Source organism: Balaenoptera acutorostrata, chromosome 9 (genome assembly GCF_949987535.1).
Source record: "Balaenoptera acutorostrata chromosome 9, mBalAcu1.1, whole genome shotgun sequence".
In the NCBI taxonomy this organism is placed as follows: Eukaryota; Metazoa; Chordata; class Mammalia; order Artiodactyla; family Balaenopteridae; genus Balaenoptera; species Balaenoptera acutorostrata.
Window position 1 is genome coordinate 16,567,733 of NC_080072.1, and position 19,616 is coordinate 16,587,348.

Sequence of the window (19,616 nt, forward strand, 5' to 3'; positions counted from 1 at the left end):
CCGTGACCGGCACACCCAGGATGAGGGCCGAGACAACGACAATAAGGCCGCGTCCTCTGTGCGATTCTGTGGGGCTCACTGCATACCTTAGCTCTCATTTCACAAGCTGAGTATTTTCAGGGCCATTTCACAGAGAAGACAACTGAGGTCCAGAGAGGCTAACTACTTTGTCCCAAGTTGTACACCGGGCAGTGGCCAAGCTGAGGCCCAGCCCCAGAGGTGCGGCTCCCCTCGCTGCCCCTCTCATGCTGATGCACGAGTGACAGCGCTAGGCACCTGCAGACACAGCTCCGCAGTCACGGGACAAAGTCTGGGCATCAGGGCACTGGCCAGGAGGGCAGTGCTGGGTCAGCATGGAAGGAGGAGAAATGGAGGGCTTCCGGAGAGAGGAGGACGACCAACTCCCAGGCCTTAAAGGTCCCCCGGAAAGACCCCAGCTTCACGGGAGCCCCTGCCCTGGGAACTCCTCATCCAGGGCCCCAAGCAGGAGTCCCTCCCAGGCTTTGGGTCCCAAGTTACCTGATCAGAGTGACACCCGCTTCGGTGCCGCCTTCCGTGGGAGGGCAGGAGGGAGTCAGGAACGCCCAACTTAACCAACTCCGTGTGCCCGGGGGCCTGGGCCTGTGCAGAGTGGGCACCAGAGAGTGTGCCCCCCATGCCCCGCCCCCGCCCCCTGCCTGTCTGCGGAGTGAACAGGGAGAGACGAGGGAAGGGGGACAGGGTGAGGGGGCGGGAGGCAGCCACAGAGAAAAAGAATTAAGAGCCCAGCTTTTAAGTTTCTTCTTGGGGGCCCCGAAACTTGATCTGAGGGTCGGGGTGCCACCCCATGCTCCCACTCTCCGATTTCACAGCCTCCGGGCCGTTTTCTGTCCCTGGGATCTTGCAGCCTCTGTCAGGTGAGGAGAGAGGAAGGAAGGCTGGCTGGAAATGAGGCTGTTTTCCTACCTCTGGAGCCTCTTCCCTCTTTGATCTTGGTGGGAGTAGAAAGGCAAAGTCAGCAGAATCCACCCCACTCACCCACCTGGGGCCCAGACACCCCTTCCCCTCCCCACTGTTACCAAGCTGGAAAGCACCGGAAAAATCGTGGCAGGGATGCCGCTCGCTGGGAGGCAGTAAAAGCCAGCTCCCAGACCAGGGCCAAGCATGGGCAATCTCCAAAACTGCTTCTTCCCCGAGGCTGCGCTTGGGTGGGTAGGGGGTAGGGTGGGGGCAGAAGGGAACTGATCATTCAGCAGAACCTCGTGGTGGGAGTCACTACCCCCATTTTACAGATGGAAACACTAAGGCTCCAAGAGATTGCAGCTGAGGAACACTGTGCTTGGGATCTGAGCTTAAACTTGTATTCCTTCCAAGTCTGCCAACCCAGCTGGGGGTGGGTGCAAGGTGTTCTGTGTCACTACTTTCTAAGTGACCCTACTGCTTGTTCTGGGCCACCTAGGAGGACCGCTCTTTGCCCAGGAGGCCTGAGTGGATCTGCTGGACCACCTCTGAGATTTCCTGGAGAGTCCAGGAAAGAGTCCCATCTCAGGTCTTGTGAGAGCTCTCACCCAAAGTGACTCTCTTCACCGCAGGGAATTCAACGCCCATGGGCTGAACAGAACTGCACGGGTCAGCCCCTCCCAGGCTTTGTCACATGGGAGAGAACTCAGGGCCCATGGTCACTGACAGGTGGCTGCAAAGTGACCATCCACGAGTGTATCATCAGTCCTGACGATACACTCCATGAAGGACGTGCAAGATGAAAAGTGCCAGGAAGTGGATGCCAGATTCAGGAGACCTGGCTGGTAAACGGCTGTCTTTGCAGCCATGCGAGGGATTCATGCTGGCTTTTGGGGAGGTGTGATTGGAGTTCGGGGCTGGGGAAGTTCTCCCTGGAGGCTCCCTACCAGCTCCAGGCCCCATCACAACCCTCTCAGACCTGTGTCTCTAAGGAACTGGGGAGATAGGAGGCTTCATATCGCCCGTATCCTCGTTGAGAAGGTATCCTTCACACTAACCCAAGTTAGCTGGAACTCCTGATGAATTTACATATCTGTGTGTTTGCTTTTGGTTGGGTCTCCAGCCCAGTCCGCCGTGGAAGCTCACAAACAATTCTACCTGTATGTTTGTGAGCCCCCTACCTACAGACCCAATCTGGGGAAAAAACAAAACCCTTTCTGCCAACAGTCTGCCTCTTTGGGGGCAGAGATCACCCTCTAGCCACAGAGCTCCATTAGCGGACAGTTGCAGCCAGACCCCAGGTAGGAAGGGGCCTGAGCCGGAAGCCAGGGAGGGGAGAGGGGGACAGGGGGTGGCGGCCTGATCCACCCCAGCTGTTCAAACATCCAGGCCCCCTTCCCTCTTCCTTCCAGAGTCCTCGGTCAGCACTCAGACCTGGCTCACGGCCACCCTGGGTCCCTGCAGTAAACACCTTGCAGAGATTTCCTCCCACAGATATGAGGCTTCTCTCTAAACCTCGGAGGCCAGAAGGCCATGAGCTCTGGGGGATCCACCAGGGCTGGGCAGCCGCCCCAGAGAAGAGAACAAAGGACCCTGCTGAGCTCAGCGGTGGGCACAGGTAAGAGCGGGGGAGGAGGTGAGTGACCACAGGCCTTGGCTGCACCCAGGTCTCCTTGCCTTGTGCCCCTTCACCCGTGTGACATCCACGTGACACACAGGTCCCACCATTAGCAACGTATCCATTCCAGCGCGTGGAATTCCTCTCCAGCCACCCTTTGCTACAGCCAACACCAGTCCCTGTGTGTCTCTCTCCCTGTGTTCCCACCTCTAGCCATTGGCCACACTGTCCTCTCCTTCTGTCTCTTCTCTGAGTAAATTCTGTCTACTTTCAAGGCCCCTGATAAAGTGCTTCCAGGTAGAAAGCATCTCTCTCCATCCTCTGGCCTCACGGTGCCTTGCCTTTTGTGACACTGGTCATTTTCTGCCGTTTATGATAGCTATTTGGGTAAAGGTCACGTCTGCCTTCCTGCAGCTCTTGAGGCCAAGTGTGAGCTGAGTCCTGCCATGTGGTGCCCAAAGGATGCTTAATCCAGTGCCTTGGACGCGAGCAAGAGGAACTGACATTTACTAATCTAGTAACTTTGCCCTTGCTAGTACTTCTTACTTATCTCAGTAATCCCCACACAAACATGGCGAGGCAGGCACTGCCATCCACATTTTACAGATGTGGCAACTCTCATAAACACTGTTGTTTTTTATTATTTACATTTTCCAGTAGTATTGGGACATACAAGCAGGATGGATTCTTTTCTGTGTTGATTTTGTATCCGGCAGCCTTGCTAAGTTCTCTTGCTAAGCCTAATACTACAGCCATGAATTCTTTTGGGTTGCCCATGAAAAAAATCACATCTTTTGCAAGTAGTTATTATTATTTTTTCTTTCCAATATTTATATCCTTTAATCTTAAAAAACTTAACTTTATCTTATCTGTCTTACCATGCTGCCTGGGACTTCCAATACAATACTGACCAGAAGCAGCATTGGTAGGCAACTTTGTCTTACGTCTGATTTTAAAGGGAATGTTTTCAATCACTCCTCACGCTTTATGATGTTTGCACTAGGGTTTCTGTAGATACTACTTATTGGGCTAAAGAAATATTTCTTCTCTTTCTAGGTTTCTAAGAGTTTTTGTCATGAGGAGACATTGAAATTTATTGAACTTTTTCTGCATCTGTTGAGATTATTATATAGCATCTGTCCTTTGACTTGTCTGATGTGGTAAATTACATTAATCTATTTTCCAAATCCAAACCAACTTTGCATTCCTGGGGTAAATTGACCATGTCAGGATGTGTTGTCATTTTTATTCATTAGAATATTCAGTTTGCTAACATTTCGTCCAGAGCTTTATCTCTATGTTCACAAGTGAAGTAGTTTCCTTTTCCATCGTGTTGTGTCTGGCTCTGGTATCAAGGTTTAAATGAGCTGGGGATTACCTTCATTTTTCTGACCTCTGGAATATTTTGTGTAAGATTAGAATTATCTGAAACTTGACTGTTTGGTAGAACTTGCCCATAAAGCTGCGTGAGCCTGGTGTTTTCCATTTGGAAAGTCTGGAACTTCAGATTCCATTTCTTCTGTGGTTCTAGAACTATTTAGATGGCGGGGGGCGGGGGGTGGCATATGCACAATTTTAGAGACGTTATTTTACCTTGTATTTCTTCTGGTTCCAATTTTTAAAGTTTTATTTTTCTAAGAATTCATTCATGTCACATAATTTTTAAAATGTATTTGAAGAAAGTTCATAATATCTTCTGATAATTTTGGCAGTTTAATTGAGCTATAACTGACATGAATTAACTTTACATATACAAAGCATAAAATCTGATGAGTTTTGACAGTGGTATACACTTGTGAAACCATCACTACTTTCAAGATAGTGAACACATCTCTTATCACCCCAAAATTTCCTCATGCACCTTGGTAATTCCTTCCTGCCCCCTCCCCGACCTTCCATCCAGGTAACTACTGATCTGCTTTATGTCACTATACATTTGTTTTCATTTCCTAGAATTTTGTAAAATAGAATCATACAATACATACTCTATTTTGTTTGGCTTCTTCACTCACTAGAATTATTTTGAGGTCTCCCTAAATCGCTATGTATATCAATAGTTCATTCATTTTTATTACTCAGGAATATTCCACTGTACGGATATATCACAATTTGTTTATCCTTTTCCCTTTCAATGGACATGTGGGTTGTTTCTAATTTTGGTGACTAGAAATAAAGCTGCCATGAACATTGGTGTAGAAATCTCTGAATGAAACACATGATGGAGCTGGAATGGCTGGGATGTATGGTTGGTATATGTTTAACTTTTCAACAAACTGCCAAATTGTTTTCCAAAGTGGTTGTACCATTTTACATTCCTATCAGCAGTGTGTGAGTTCTTAACATATCCTCACTGACACTTGGCATGGTCAGTCTTTTTCATTTTAGACATTATAATAGTGTATATTGATATCTCGTTGTGGTTTTAATTTGCATTTCCCTGTTTGGCTAATGATGTGGAGCACATTTTCATGTGCTTATTTGACATCTGTATTGTATATCTTCCTTGGCAAAGTATCTGTTCAAATTTTTTGCTCATTTCTGTTTTTTATTTGTTGACTTTTAAAAGTTCATTATGTATCCTGGACTTGACTTTTCATTCTGTTAACAAAGTCATTTGAAGAGCGAAAGTTCTTATTTTTGAGGAAGTCTAGTTTCTCCATTTTTTCTTTAATGGCTCAAGGTCACAAAGATCTTCTCTTACATCTTCTTTCAGAAGTTTTATAACTTTAGATTTTACATTTAGGCCTATTATTTATCTTGAGTTCATTTTTGTATATTGCGTGAGGTATGGATCAAAGTTAATTTTTAAAATACAGACATCCAATTGTTCAGCACCATGTCTTGACAAGACTACTGTTATTACTTTGCTAAATTAACACTTGTTAAGTAGAGCACAGGGCGTGGGATGGTGAGTCTCAGTTCAACATGAGACCACAAAAGACATCAAAATAGAGAAATTTATTACTCACAGGTCCAGAGGAAGCACATGGCATACCTCAAGGGGCCACAGGGGGAGGTCAAGGCAGAGTGCAGACAGAGAGAGTGATAGGACCTAGGGCAACAACCCTTTATTAGGATCCGTGGGTGGAGTGCTTTGGGGTTCCCAAGCCAATCCCAATCCTAAAGCCAGATTGGTGAATTCAAACCAAAAGAGCAAGTTTTTGGTAAACTCTATGGGGTCTCATCTAAGGGGTGCAAAAGGGGAAGGCCTGGGAGGTGGGGGAGACTTGATCACAAGGGCTTTTTGTCATATCAGAACTTATACTTGCTTCTGACTCTTCAAGCTTCTATCTAGGTCAAGCACTTGCATGAGGAAGCTGGTATTATTTTAAGGCCGCTGCAGGCCACTTGGCCAAACAAAACAGATGTCGTGGCTTCAATACATGGAATAGCCTAGCTAAACTCTCAAAAACTATCTTTTCTCCACTGAATTACCTTTGTACCTTTGTCCAAAATCATTTAATCGTATACACATAAGTCTAGTTACAGACTGTTAGTTCCATCAAACTATTTGTCTATTTTTGATGCTAGTACCACACTGTTTTGATTACTATAGCTTTATACTAAGTCCTGAAGTGAGGTGGTATAAGTCTTCCAACTCTGTTCTTCTTTATCAAAATTGTTTTAGCTGATTCTAGGTCCTTCACATAGCCAAATGAATTTTAGAATGAGTTTGTCAGTGTCTGAATCTGTAGATTGATCTGAGGAGAATTGACATATTAACAGCACTGAGCCTTCCAATCCATGAACACAGTATGTCTCTCCATTTTTTTTAGCCTTCTTTAACCTCTCTCAGCAATGTTTGGTAGTTTTCAGCATACGGGTTTTTCACATCTTTCCTCAGATTTATCTCTAAGTTTTTCATATTTTTGATATGATTATAAGTGATATTTTTTGCTTCATTTTCCTATTGTGACCAGTATATTGAAATACAATTAATTTTTGTATATTGATCTTACATCCCATCACCTTTATCAATTCACTTATTAGTTATTGCAATATTTTTGCTATTCCAGGGGATTAGTTGCATAGATCATCATGTCACTTGAAAATAAAGGCAGTTTTACTTCTTCCTTTCAAATCAGAATCCCTTTTATTTCTTTTTCTTGCCACATGCACTGGCCAGAAACTCCAGTACAATGTTGAATTGAAGTGGTGACAGGGGACATCCTTGCCTTCTTCCTGATCTTGGGGGAAAAACACTCAGTCTTTCATCATTAAGTATGATGTTAGTTGTAGGGTTTTATAGTTACCCTTTTTTATGTTGAGGAAGTTCCCTTCTATTTTATTCTATTGCTGAGAGTTTTTATAAGGAATGGATATTGGATTTGACAAGTGCTTTTATTTCTTCCATTCAGATGATCAAATGGCTTTTCTTTTTTTAGTCTCTTAATAGGGTGATTTATATTGATTGATTTTTGAATGTTAAGCCAACCTTACATTTTTGTAATAAAACCACACTTGGTTGTGATGCATTATCAATTTAATGGCTATTATTAAAAAGTCGGGTAATAATAAGTGTTGGAGAGGATGTGGAGAAATTGGAACCCTGACACTTTGCTAATGTGGTGCAGCCATTTTGGAAAAATCTGTAAGTTCCTCAAAAGGTCAAACATAGAGTTTTACCATATGACCCAGCAATTCCAGTCCAAGAAAACAGATGTCTACACAAAAGCTTATACATGAATGTTCAAGGCATCTTCATTCATAATAGCCAAAAAGTAGAAACAACCCAAATGTCCTTTGGCTGATGAATGGCTGGGTAAAATGTCTATCAGACAATGGGATATTATTTGTCAATAAAAAGGAAGAAAGTACTGAGATATGCTACAACCTGGGTGAACCTTAGAAAGATTATGCTAAGTGAAAGAAGCCAGTCACAAAGCAGCACATAGTGTGTGATTCCATTTATGTGAAATGTCCAGAACAGGGAAATCTATAGAGACAGAAAGTTGAATGTAGTGGCTATGTAGGGCTGGGGATTTTGAGAGAAATGGGGAGTGACTGCTAATGGGCATGGGGTATTTTTCAGGGGTGATGAAAATGTTCTAAAATTGATGGTTGCACAACCCTGTGAACATACTAAAAACCACTGAATTGCAAACTTTAAATCGGTGAATTGTGTGGTATATGAATTATGCCTTAATAAAGCTACTATTTAAAAGAAGAAAGGCAGAAGCATACAAGCAAACATAGGCTCAAAGATTAAAAAATAACTAACTTAGAGCTGGAATTTAACTTTTAATTGAGTCTAAAATTTTGTCTTTTAATGAGAACATTTAGTCCATTTGTATTGATTGTGATTACTGTTTAATGGGTTTATTCCCACCATTTTATTTTGTGCTTTTATTTGTACAGCTTTTCCTGTTTCTTTTCTTTTATGCTTCACTTTGAATTAAATAGGTTTGGCCCTCACTGAAGAACACATTAACAGGAGAAAAACAAACAGGAGGGACAAAAAGTAATGTTATCTGCCAATGCCCCCAGATCCAGCCCCCAGAAAAGTCAATCTGGTTTTTATTTGTTTTGTTTTTTTGTTTAATTTGTTTTCCTATTTCTTTATTTTATTTATTTCTTTATTTATTTGGCTGCATTGGGTCTTCATTGCTGAGCGTGGGCTTTCTCTAGTTGCAGCGAGTGGGGGCTACTCTTTGCTGCGGTGCGCGGGCTTCCCACTGCGGTGGCTTCCCACGTTGTGGAGCAGGGGCTCTAGGTGCACAGGCTCAGTAGTTGTGGTGCACGGGCTTAGTTGCTCCGCGGCATGTGGGATCTTCCCAGACCCGGGCATGAACCCGTGTCCCCTGCACTGGCAGGCAGAGTCTTAACCACTGCGCCATCAGGGAAGCCCCAGTCAACCTGTTCTGAGGTGAGCTTTATCTTCTCTATGGCACTCTGCCCGTAGGGCCAGCTGCTCTGTGATCTGCTTATATGCCCAGTAGTAACACGAGGTCCAGATTTCCATGCATATTGAGTTCCATTCCCTCCCCACTAGTTCAACAGTTTTATTTTCTTTATCAATTGTTACCTTTAATATTTTCACATTCTTACGTAGCATAACAAAGCTAAGTTCTACCTCGTTATATTAGACTCCCTTCAATTAGACATTATTTGCTTTGTATGATACAGTCATTGTGTTTAGAATTTAACCACACATTTACCATCATCTTTACTCACCATTCTTTCTTGCATCTCAGTCCTTTCAACTCTGAGATATTTTCTTTTCTGCCTAGAGTACATTTTTAAAAAACTGCTTCATTGAGCTACAATTCATATACCATATAATTCATTCATTTAAATTGTACAATTCAATGATTTTTTAACATATTCACAGAGTTGTGTAAACATCACCACAGTCAACTGTTGAACACTTTCATCACCCCAGTAGGAAACTCCGTAACCTTAACCATCTGTAGTCATTCCACATTTCCCCCCAAATCCCCCAGCCCTAGGAAACAACTAAACTATTTTCTATTTCTGTAGATTTGCCTATTCTGACGTTTCACATAAATGGAATCATACAGTACATGTTTTTTTTGTGACTGGCTTCTTTCACTTAGCATAATCCTTTCAAATTTATCACGTTGTAGCATGTATTAGTACTTCATTCCTTTTTATTGCCAAATAATGTTCCATTGTATGAATATACTACATTTTATTTATCTGTTCATCAGCCAGAGGACGTACGGGTTGTTTCCACCTTTTTACTGAGTTGTTTCCAATAATGCTGCTATGAACATTTGTGTATAATTTTTTTGTGTGGATGTATGTTTTCATTTCTTTTGGGTATATATCTAGGAGTGGAATTGCTGGCTCATATGGTAACTCCATGTTTAATATTTTGAGGAATTGCCAAACTGTTTTCCCAAGTGACTACACCATTTTACATTCCCATCAGCAATGTATAAGGGTTCTAATTTCCCCCAGTCCTCACCAATACTTGACATTTGCTTTCCTTCTGGGTATAAAGTGGTATCTCATTGTAGTTTTGAATTGCAGTTCTGTGATGACATTACATTAAGCATGTACTTCTGTTTTCATGCACTTGTTGGCCATTCATATGTATTCTTTGGAGAAATGTCTATTTAACTCTTGTGCCTATGTTTCACCTGGGTTATTTGTTGGGTTATTTGGTTTTTTACTATTGAGTTGTAAAAGTTCTTTATATATTCTGGTTAGTTCTTTATCAGATATATGATTTGCAAATATATTCTCCCATTCTCTGTTTGTCTTTTCATTTGCTTGTTGGTGCCCTTTGAAACATGAAAGTTTTAAATTTTGATTAAGTCTAATTTATCTATTTTTTCTTTTGTTGCTTGTGCTTTTGGTATTGTATCCAAGAAGGATCTAAGATTTACACCATGGTCACTAATATTTACACCTATATTTTCTTCAAAGAGTTTTATAGTTTTAGCTCTTACATTTTGGTTTATGATCTATTCTAAGTTAGTTTTCATGTGTGATGTAAAGAAGGGTCCAACTTCATTATTTTGTACAGGGATATCCAGTTGTCCTCGTACCATTTGTTGAAAAGACTATTCTTTCCCCATGGAATTGTCTTGGCACCCTTTGCCATAAATATACTAGTTTATTCCTGGATTCTCAGTTCTGTTCCATTGATCTATATGTCTCTCCTTATGCCAGTACCACACTGTCTTGATTACTACAGCTTTGTAATAGGTTTTAAATTCAGGAAATGTGAGTCCTCCACTTTGTTCTTTTTCAAGTTTTAGCTATTCTTGATCTCTTGAATTTCCATATGAATTTTAGGATCAGCTCAGCATTTTTTTTTTTTTTTTTTTGAAATAGCCAGCTGGGATTTTGAAAGAGGTTGCCTTGAATTTGTAAATTAATTTGCAGTGTATTGCCATCTCAACAATACTAAATCTCCCAATCCATGAACAGGAGATCGCTTCCCATTTACATTGTTCTTCTTGATTTATTTCACTAGTGTCCAGCAGGCGAAAGCTGGCATTGATATTGATTTACATCCCAGATTTCCTGAATCGAAAATCATTTTTGGCCTCTGCTAGTTTTTGTTTTATAATATTTTATCTGGCTTGTTTTAGTTGATGTATTTAGGAGGGAATGTCAGAGTAGCTCACTCTTCATATGACTTGAAGAGCCCAAGCATTTTACATATATAAACTCACTTAATATTCTTAACAACCCTGTATATAGGTACTATTATTATCCCCTTTTACAGAAAAGAAAACTGAGGTGTAGGGAAGTTAATTAATGTGTCGACCATTGCACAGCTAGCAGTGTGGAAACGGAGATTTTAGCCCAGGGACTCTGGCTCCAGATCCATGCACTCAGCCACTGTGCTCCAGCTGCCTCTAAGTGCAAGGGAGGACAAAACCAGTGGCAGCATCCAGACAGAAAAGCTCAAAGGGCAATTACTTGAGTCAGCCTGAAGGTCACCTATACTGGCTGCCATTAGGTGACATGTTCTTTGGTAATAACCACAATTAAACCCTCAATCCAAACTTCTCAATGATCCAGAGTTGATCAGGTTCTTGGACGCTGATTCACACCTACCACCTCCCAAAGGATGATGTATAAATCAGAATGCCAGCTGGTAACGTACATAATCACAACTGCCTGTGTGTCACCTTCCCACTAGGAAAGCCAAGGCTCCAGACGTTAGCATGGGGAAAGGGGAGCTAGATGTGTGATTTGAGTGTGCACTAGTTCCCAAAGTATACTCTGAAAGTCACCCCTTCTACAAGATGAGTGTTATGGATGTCAGAGGAGTTTGACAAATACCAAAGGAGAGGGAAAAAAGGTAAAGCCATTTTTTTTACTGAAGTATAGGTGATTTACAATGTTGTGCTGTTTTTTAATACCAGAGCTCATTCGTTCATTCATTTATCACTCAAAAATATTAACTGAGCATCTACTGTATGCCTGGCTCTGTACTAGACACTGCGGACACAGCGAAGAAGAGCAAAGCAGACAGAAAACCTTGCCCTCGTGAAGCTGCCAGTCTAGCGAAGTACAGACGACAAACCTATATGCTAAACGATCCATAGCACAGTGTCAGGTGGTGTTTTGTGCTATGAAGGAAAACGAAGCTGGGTGAGGACAGCAGAGCATAACGTGGGGTGGGGGACTATCTAATTAGGGCGGCCAGGGAAGGCATCCGAAGAGGGGACATGAGCTGAACCCTGAGTGAACGGAGGAACTTTATCTTCAGTTTATATCTGTCTCCATCGTGTGAGCTTTTTACTGTAACCATGTGTTATTTTTATAACAGAAACTTAAAGTGTTCACCATGAAAAGCTAAGGTGAGGTTGGGTAGATGGGGGGAGGTGGGGAAGGTTTTTTGCCTTGCTTGCCGAATTTACTCAACCACATACCCTCACTACCATTATTTTACTGGTGGTGGTGGTGGCGGTGGCATGTGTGGGTGTGTATCTGATGAAGCACCTTGCAGGACTAGCATCCTGGGGGACACAGCTGAGAGGTGCTGGCTGGTTGGCACCTGCTGGGGCAACCTGGGGGATCTCTTCCCTGGAGAACTCCAGGGGCAGCCAGAGGATGCGACGTGGGAGAGCGATCTCCCAGCGGGAGGGACGGGGAGGCTCTCCCCTCTCCCTGCCAAGCCAGCCGCCCTCTGCATTCGAATTCTGGGTCCCAGGTGGCAGGGGGTGGGGATTAAGAGCCTCACTGTGTTTCAAGGTCATTCCTGAATAAAACCTCCATCCAGGTATTTGCTCGGGAGTCACAATCCCCTTGATGGGAAGGATGAAGAGCCAGTGCTGGTATTGTAGCCTTGGCTCCCATTGAGGAGCAGGAGCTCCTGCAACCAGAGCGGGTCCGGTGCCGGGAATTTGCACACGTGGCCGTGCCTCACACTGGGGACAGCTGCTGTGGTGCCAGGAGGTGGGTGTTGAAAGCATGGGTGGGAGGTCCTTGTCCCCCAGATGGCCATGACAGCAAAGGACCAGACATTTAACTTTGAAATGGACCTTGAGGACTTAGGAATAAACATCCCACTGGCAACCAAGACGGCCCAAAGTTCCCCTTCCCCCGGGCAGGACCCTGATGGACATGGCCTTATTTAAGCCTCACAATCTTCCTGCGAGGCAAGTCTGATGACTATCTTCGTTTTAGAGATGAGGCTTAAGGAGATAAAGTTACTTGTCCAGGGCCGCCCAGCTGGTGAGTGTAGGAGCCTGAGTGTGTATTTGTATCTGATGGCTCTGCCTTCAGGACCATGACTGCTCCAGCCAGACAGAGAAACCTCCAGCTCAGAGGGGAGACAAGGCGGCCTGAGCACGCTGAGCCCAGGGCTGAGGACCCAGGGGACAGCTCCCTCCCCCACCCACCCAGGATGTGTTATATTCTCAGGGGCAGCCAAGGGTGAAGGGTAAGCTGGCTGGGGTGGGGTGGGACTCGGGAGGGTGACGTCACCGCCCTCTCAGTAATGCTTTGGCAGACCTGAAGCTCCCACCTTGGGAGGGAGGTGGGAGGAGGGGCAGCAGTGGGGCCAGCGGCCAAGAGGCTGCCAAGCTGGTGATCGGGAATGGGGACCCTGCCACCAGCACCCAGGACCAGGCCTCCTGGGCAGGGGGTCTCCGGGAAAGGAGAATTCCCAGAGTCTTGGGAGGGGACTCCGGAAGGGAGTGGCCACATGGGATTGAGTGTGGAGTGATGGTCTGTCTGTCTGGCAAGGCTGGCAGCCAGACATCCCCTGATCGATGCTCTACTATCTGATGGCCTGACCATTTCATTCTCTGCACTGTGTGATGGGCTGTCTGATTTATGTGACTGACACTTGAAGATGGCGGCAGGGATGGGCTGAATCTCTGTCTACTTTTATGAAGCCTTGGGCTAGCCTCTCACAGGTGCCAGATGCCATCCTTTCTGAGTGCTCAGGGTCAGGTGGAAGGCAGGGAGGAAGTTAACATCCAAGGGTGGCCAGGTGCCAGAGGAACGGAGGTGAATCCGACAAAGGGCTGCCCACAAGCAGCTCGCATTCTGGGAGGGGAGACAAATTCATACCCATGAGGACAGAAGCCAGTGAGCACTTGGGACAAGCTGGACTCATGGGGCAGATGTGGGAAGCAGCTTTACTCTTGTCTCCTGATGTCTCTTTACAATCTCTTCATGGGAGCAAGTTCTTCCCCCATGCCTGGATGAAAACTCAGGCAGTTCCTCTAGTTTTCTGTCTTCCGTTAGGGGACAAAAATTCTTAGGTCACTTTAAGTTGCAAACATGAAGCCAAGCGAGCAATTCAAAGCATCTGGTCCCAGGTAAGAGTCACACCTTTGAACTTGGTTCAGATTTAATACTCCTGCCCTTGCTGTCCCCCGCTGTCTGCGAGCTGGAGAGGGGCGTTAGACCCTCCTTCACCCCTGCATGGGCCCTTGCTCCTCTGCCCTCTTCCCTCATCTTGTTTTTGAGTTTCAGAGGCTGCCAGAGCCTAGAGAGGAAGAGGCAGAAGTCGAGGGAAGGAAAGGTTTTATTTCACTGGTCCCTTTCTGAGCTGGATTCTGCTCATGGGGCCCTGCAGAGGGTAGGACTGACTCTGGGGGTCCTCAGGCCCTGTTTCCACCTCTCACGACGTGGGCATGTGCCTTCTCCATATGACTGCTCCCCAGTCAACCTCAGGCTCTCCAGGGCCACGCAGACTCTCTGTTTATTGTTTCTCGAATTTACTAGACCACATAATGGTGATGATGATGATGATGGTGGTGATGTTCCGTGTCTTGTAAAACACCTCGGCAGACCAGGCCCGTGTGTGGACCACAGAAAACACACATGTGTCCTGGACAAGCTCTGGGGTCCTGGGCCATTCTGCTCATCCCTAGCAGGTAGCAGCCCTTTTCTGGCCCTTTTAGATTTCCCTGGTGGGAGCCAACTACGTCTGGGCCACTATGTGCCAACCTACTGGAGACACACGTGACCATCTTCGTATGGTCCCCTGGGAAGCCTCTCACCATGCCAGAAGGATGGGTGAGTAGTCCCACCTCTCCCCGCTTCACAGGGGCTGGAAATTCAAGCACCCCCAGATCTCCCTCTAAAGAAGTCCTTTTGACAAAATCTCTCTCCTCCTCTCTAGCCACCTGACCCATTTACACCCTCAACATGGCATGTCGAAAACCTGTTTTCTGCCCAAGTTCCGGTTCATCATGACCCCTTATCTGTTCCCAGTCATGCCCCTCCTCCAGGTTCCCAAGCTTGTAAATGTCCCTTCGTCATATTCAGTTGCCCAAGCTGGAACCTGGGAACCTTCTCTGAACCTCTCTAATCCCAATCGGCCCCCTTGCTCTGGGGACTCACCCATCCCGGAGTGACCAATGCATCCCGTTTGCCTGGGACTTTCCAGGTTTTAGCATTGACAATCCCACATCCCGGAGAATCCCTCAGTCCCAGGCAGACCAGGATGGCTGGTCACCCTCCTCCATCTCCCCTGCTCCAAATGGTCCAGGCTGCCGACACCTCTTATTTGGACTACTGGTCTCCCTGCCCCTACTCAAGCCCTTCCAACCTGCTTTCCACACAGCAACCAGAGTTATTCTTCAAGGTACAAATGGGATCATGGCTCCCTCCTCTGACACCTGCCCAAATCCTCAATCACTTGGTCCTCACTCACCTCTCCTCCCTCCTCTCTCTCCTCTCCCTAGCTCTGTACCTTCTGCCCCAACCGTGGGGCCTGGAAATTTCCATCGCTAAGAAGAGACTCAGGTGATCGTTAAATTAGGCAAGTATGGGGCACTGCTCAAAGGATCGTTGCCTGAGTTCTTTTCTGCATCACCCTATTTCATTCTGGCATGGAAATTACATTATATTCATTCATTCAACAAATATGCATCAAATGCCTGTCTGTGCCAGGCATTGTGTTCCAAGCTGGGGGCACGGCAAAGAACAAGCCAGAAACCCCCTGCCCTCCAAGAACTTAGAGTTCAACAGAAGATACAAACTTTAACCAGCAGTTACAATTTACTGTCACCAGAGCTCCAATGGGGAAACAGTGCCCGTATCCGGCGCTGAGAGTCTGCTCCTTGTTGGGCAGCAGTTCTGATGCCTGCACATGTGCTAACTCAGTCCTTCCAGCAACCCTTTGAGGTGGGACTATTATTAAGCTCATTTTTCAGAGGAAGAAACAGAAGGTTAACCCACTCACTGAGGGTCACACAGCTCGGGAGGGCAGGGTCTGGATTTGAACCCGTGGCCCACGTGTGGGCAGCCAGGAGGCCGTGCTCTCTTGCCTTGGGAGGAGAGGGCCGTGGGCGAGCAGAGCAAGGCCACCAATGTCATTAGGGGGTGTGGTCAGGGAAGCTCCCTGAAGGCTGACCTGAAGGAGGAGCAGGGCTCCACAGGAGACCAGAGGGAGATTGTTTCAGGCGAAGCAGACTCGTTTCTGAGCGCGCTAGCACAACAGAGGAATTCAGGGCGCTCAGGGAGTACAGGGTCAGCAACAGTCCAGAGCACCAGGCAAGTAAGTGTGGGAGGGCCACCTGCCCAGCAGCTGATGAATCTGGCAGGGTGTCCACGCATTTGCAAATGGTACCTCCCCCAGAAGGGAGGCCAGCGGCCATGAGGCCGAGCCCCTGTGCTGGAAATTGGGGTGGCTCAGTTCAAATGCCCTGTGGCCACCCATTTGCCAGCTGTGTGACTCTGGGCAAGCTACTTAACCTCGCCAAGCCTCCTCAGTTTTCTCACCCGTAAATGGGGAGGATGCTAAGAATTTTTCGGTCTTAGGGTTGTTTGGAAAAATAACTAAGATACTGTGCGTTAAGTTCTGAGCACTCGCTAAACGTTGGTTTTAGCTTCTGTGCGTATGTGGCTCTGAGCGCTGTCTGTCCAGTTTAAAGATGAATAGATGGAGGACCAGAGAGACAGAGTGACTTGTCAAAGGTTTCTCAGCCAGTGGGGGCCCCTAGTGCAGGGATCTTCCCGGCACCCAAGTTGAGCCAGGGGAAGAGAGCCACGTGTAGTTGTGGGGTATGAAATCCCCGCCATCGGCGAGAAGACCCTCAGGGCTCCTAGCCTGGTATCTCTGTACCCTTCCTGCTCCTGCAGACACACCTGCCGGTGCTCCTGGGCCACGCGAAGGCTCCTTGAAGCTAGACTCTGATCGGCCAGGGCAGCTAGGTGAGGCCTGCTGCCAGCCTGGAGGAGACAGCCTTGGTGGGAACAGGGCTCTGGCAAACTTTGAAGGCCTACGGCTAAGCCCCCAGCCTGGGAGTGTAATCACCCTGGGAGGAGGAGTCAGCCTGGACCGTCCCTGAATTCCCCGTTTGTAAACAGTTCAGCCAGGAGGAACAGGGCACTGTGCCCCGTGCCTGGTGCTGGAAGATGGCTGCGGTCCAGCAGCTAAGCAGAGGGGAGGGGCTGGTGGGTGGGGGATGAAGGAGGGCTGGGACTTGTCAGCTGTGGACACAGGGGAGCAAGATGGAGGCTGTGGTTGTCTCTCCACCCCACCAGCACATGCTCCCTCCTTCCTGGCCTGCTACCACTCACAGGGTTACATGGGCCTGAGCATTGTGGCAGGGTGCCTGGCAGCTCTTGGAGTTAGGGAACATTTTCCAGCACCCCACTACGCTTTCTTTCTCGTCTCAGCCTCCCAGTCCCCTATCTGCCATACTCAGAGCCCAGGGTAAATTTCAAAAAAGTCTTTTTTAAAAAAGCCACAGCTATGGTGATAGAGTAAGAAGAGGACCATCCTGAACTCAGCCAAATCTGGAATAAAATCGTGTCCCAGCCACTTACTAGTTAGGTGGCCTCAGGGTGGCCACTTCACTTCTCTGGAACCTCAGTTTTCCCATCTGTAAAGTGGGGATGACCTTAACTACCCCAGTGTTGCTCTAAGGATTACATATGCTAAGTGAGGGCCTGCCACACAATAGGGGTCCAGGAAATGTCATGAGAAAAAGAATGCTATGGAAATAGGCACATGACAGACCCTCAATAAATATTTTCTGATTAAATAGGAGGTTGAATAAAAAAGAAATAAATGACCCCAACATCTGTGCCTTTGTCTTTCTAAAACACATGGGAATTAGAGGTAGTGGCTGGGGTGAGAAAGGAGCAGAGTGAGACATGGCATAATTCTGGGGGAATGGAAGGCTGAAGACATTCTTAATGACGTCAGCTCCTGTGTGCAGAATACATTATGGTCTCAAGGGCTACTGGCTTGCTCTGACACTGAGGTTCGTCTAGGAAGGAGATTCAGAACTGAGTCCATGAAAACAGACTTTAGGTTCCAATCTTGCTTCTGCCACCGGCCGTTCAGGCAGGCTTGGATGAGGCCCATGTCTTCACCGAGTCTCAGTTTTCTTGTCTGTAAAGCAAAGATCTGAATACCAATGCTCAGAGTTGCTAGGAGGATTAAATGAGGTGATCTATGTCGAGAGCTTGGTACTGGGCCTGGCGTACAGTAGGCTCAACAAATGGTAGCCATCATTATTATTACCTAAGCTCATCACTGTATCAGTTAGCTATTGCCGTGTAATAACTACCCCCAAATTTAGGGGCCTAAAACAACCACCATTTAGTTAGCTCATGATTCTGTTTAGCACGTTAACAATTTAGGTGGGCTCAGCTGGGTGATTCTTTGGCTCTCCTCTTGCGTCTGTGGCTGGCCAGAGGTGAGCTGGGCAGCTCTGCTTCCAAGGGGATGCTGGCTACCAGCTGGGGTTATGAGGTGACTGAGAGGATGCTTCTCATCCTCCAGCAGGCCAACCTGGGCTTCTTCACTGGGCAGTGGCAGGGTTTTGAGAGAGAGAGAGTGGCAGTGTACAAAACTTCTTGAGGCTTGGGTTCAGATCTGGCCTGCTGTCCCTTCCCCAACATCCCATTCACCATAGCAATTCTCAAGGCCAGTCAAGATTCGGGGGCAGGGCAGGGGGGGAGCTAGCTGCATGGTCATAGTGCAAAGGGCATTGACACAAGAAGGGGGAGAGCGTGACCATTTCTGGAAACAACTGACCACACAGTGCAGCCTATGAGGGGACCTCTGGGACAGGAACCAGGTCTCTTGATTCGCAGCGCAGTGACCCCACCTCAGCTACCTGCTCTGCTCTGTGACACCAGCAGCAAAGTCTGGTGCTTTCTCAGATGGCTCCACTGCTCCATGCCCCAGCCCCGGTCAGAGCCAGATTGCCACCTTCAAATGCCTGCACCCTTAGGAGGTGGAGCCCAGGCTCTGCACAGGGCCAGCCACGTGCATCCCATTCATGGAGTCATGGGAACCTGATGACCTGCATCCCCCATGGAAACTCCATGGAGTCCCTGTCCCCTCAGTCCTCAGGGGAAGGAAATATACACAGCACACCTGGACATGCATGTGTCCTCTGTCCCTCCCCACAGGGCAGCCCCAGCTGTCTGCTAAATAAACTCATTAAACTTATCTCTGACGAGGTGTTTTAGACCATCGTAAGCTACAGATAGCTCCTCCTGCCCACGTTGCCAGGACAGGAGGGCATGTCAGTTCCCCTTGAGGGTAGGGGGTACCTGGTTCTCATTTGCATTCACATTTTGATTGGTTCCTGTGCATCCTCTCGGGTCGGCCAGCCTCCTGGTAGAGCGGCAGCCCTGCAGTGCTCCAGGCAATGAGGACGTCGGGTCAGATGGGCAGTCTGGGGACAGGCTTCTTCCATCCTCTGTGCATTTACTGGCAGGCAGAGACAGTGTCTTGGTCATATGTCCCCGATAGGGGGCACATTTTCCAGTTTATGTTTGTGTTTATGGCCTGTGCCCCACCCTAGACTGTAAGCTCCACCATGTCAGGGATGATGGCGAACCCCGATTCCTTCCACAGAGCCTAGCACATAGTGGGTGCCCAATAGTTATTGCACAGATGGATGGATGAAAAGTTGGATTTAATTGCATTGAGCCTCCTCACAGAAGGCTTACCTCCTCTACTCCTTTTCTGAACCAGGGGTCTTTATTCCCATTGGCCTTGAGGCCTAGTAGAAAGAGCCATGAACACAGAGCCACAGGCCTGGGGGCCAATCCCAGCTCCTCCGCTTACCGTGTGACCGTGGACACGAGGTGGTCACATGCAGTGGTACTGGTTGTCCACTGCCACCTCCAGGGGGAGCCATTT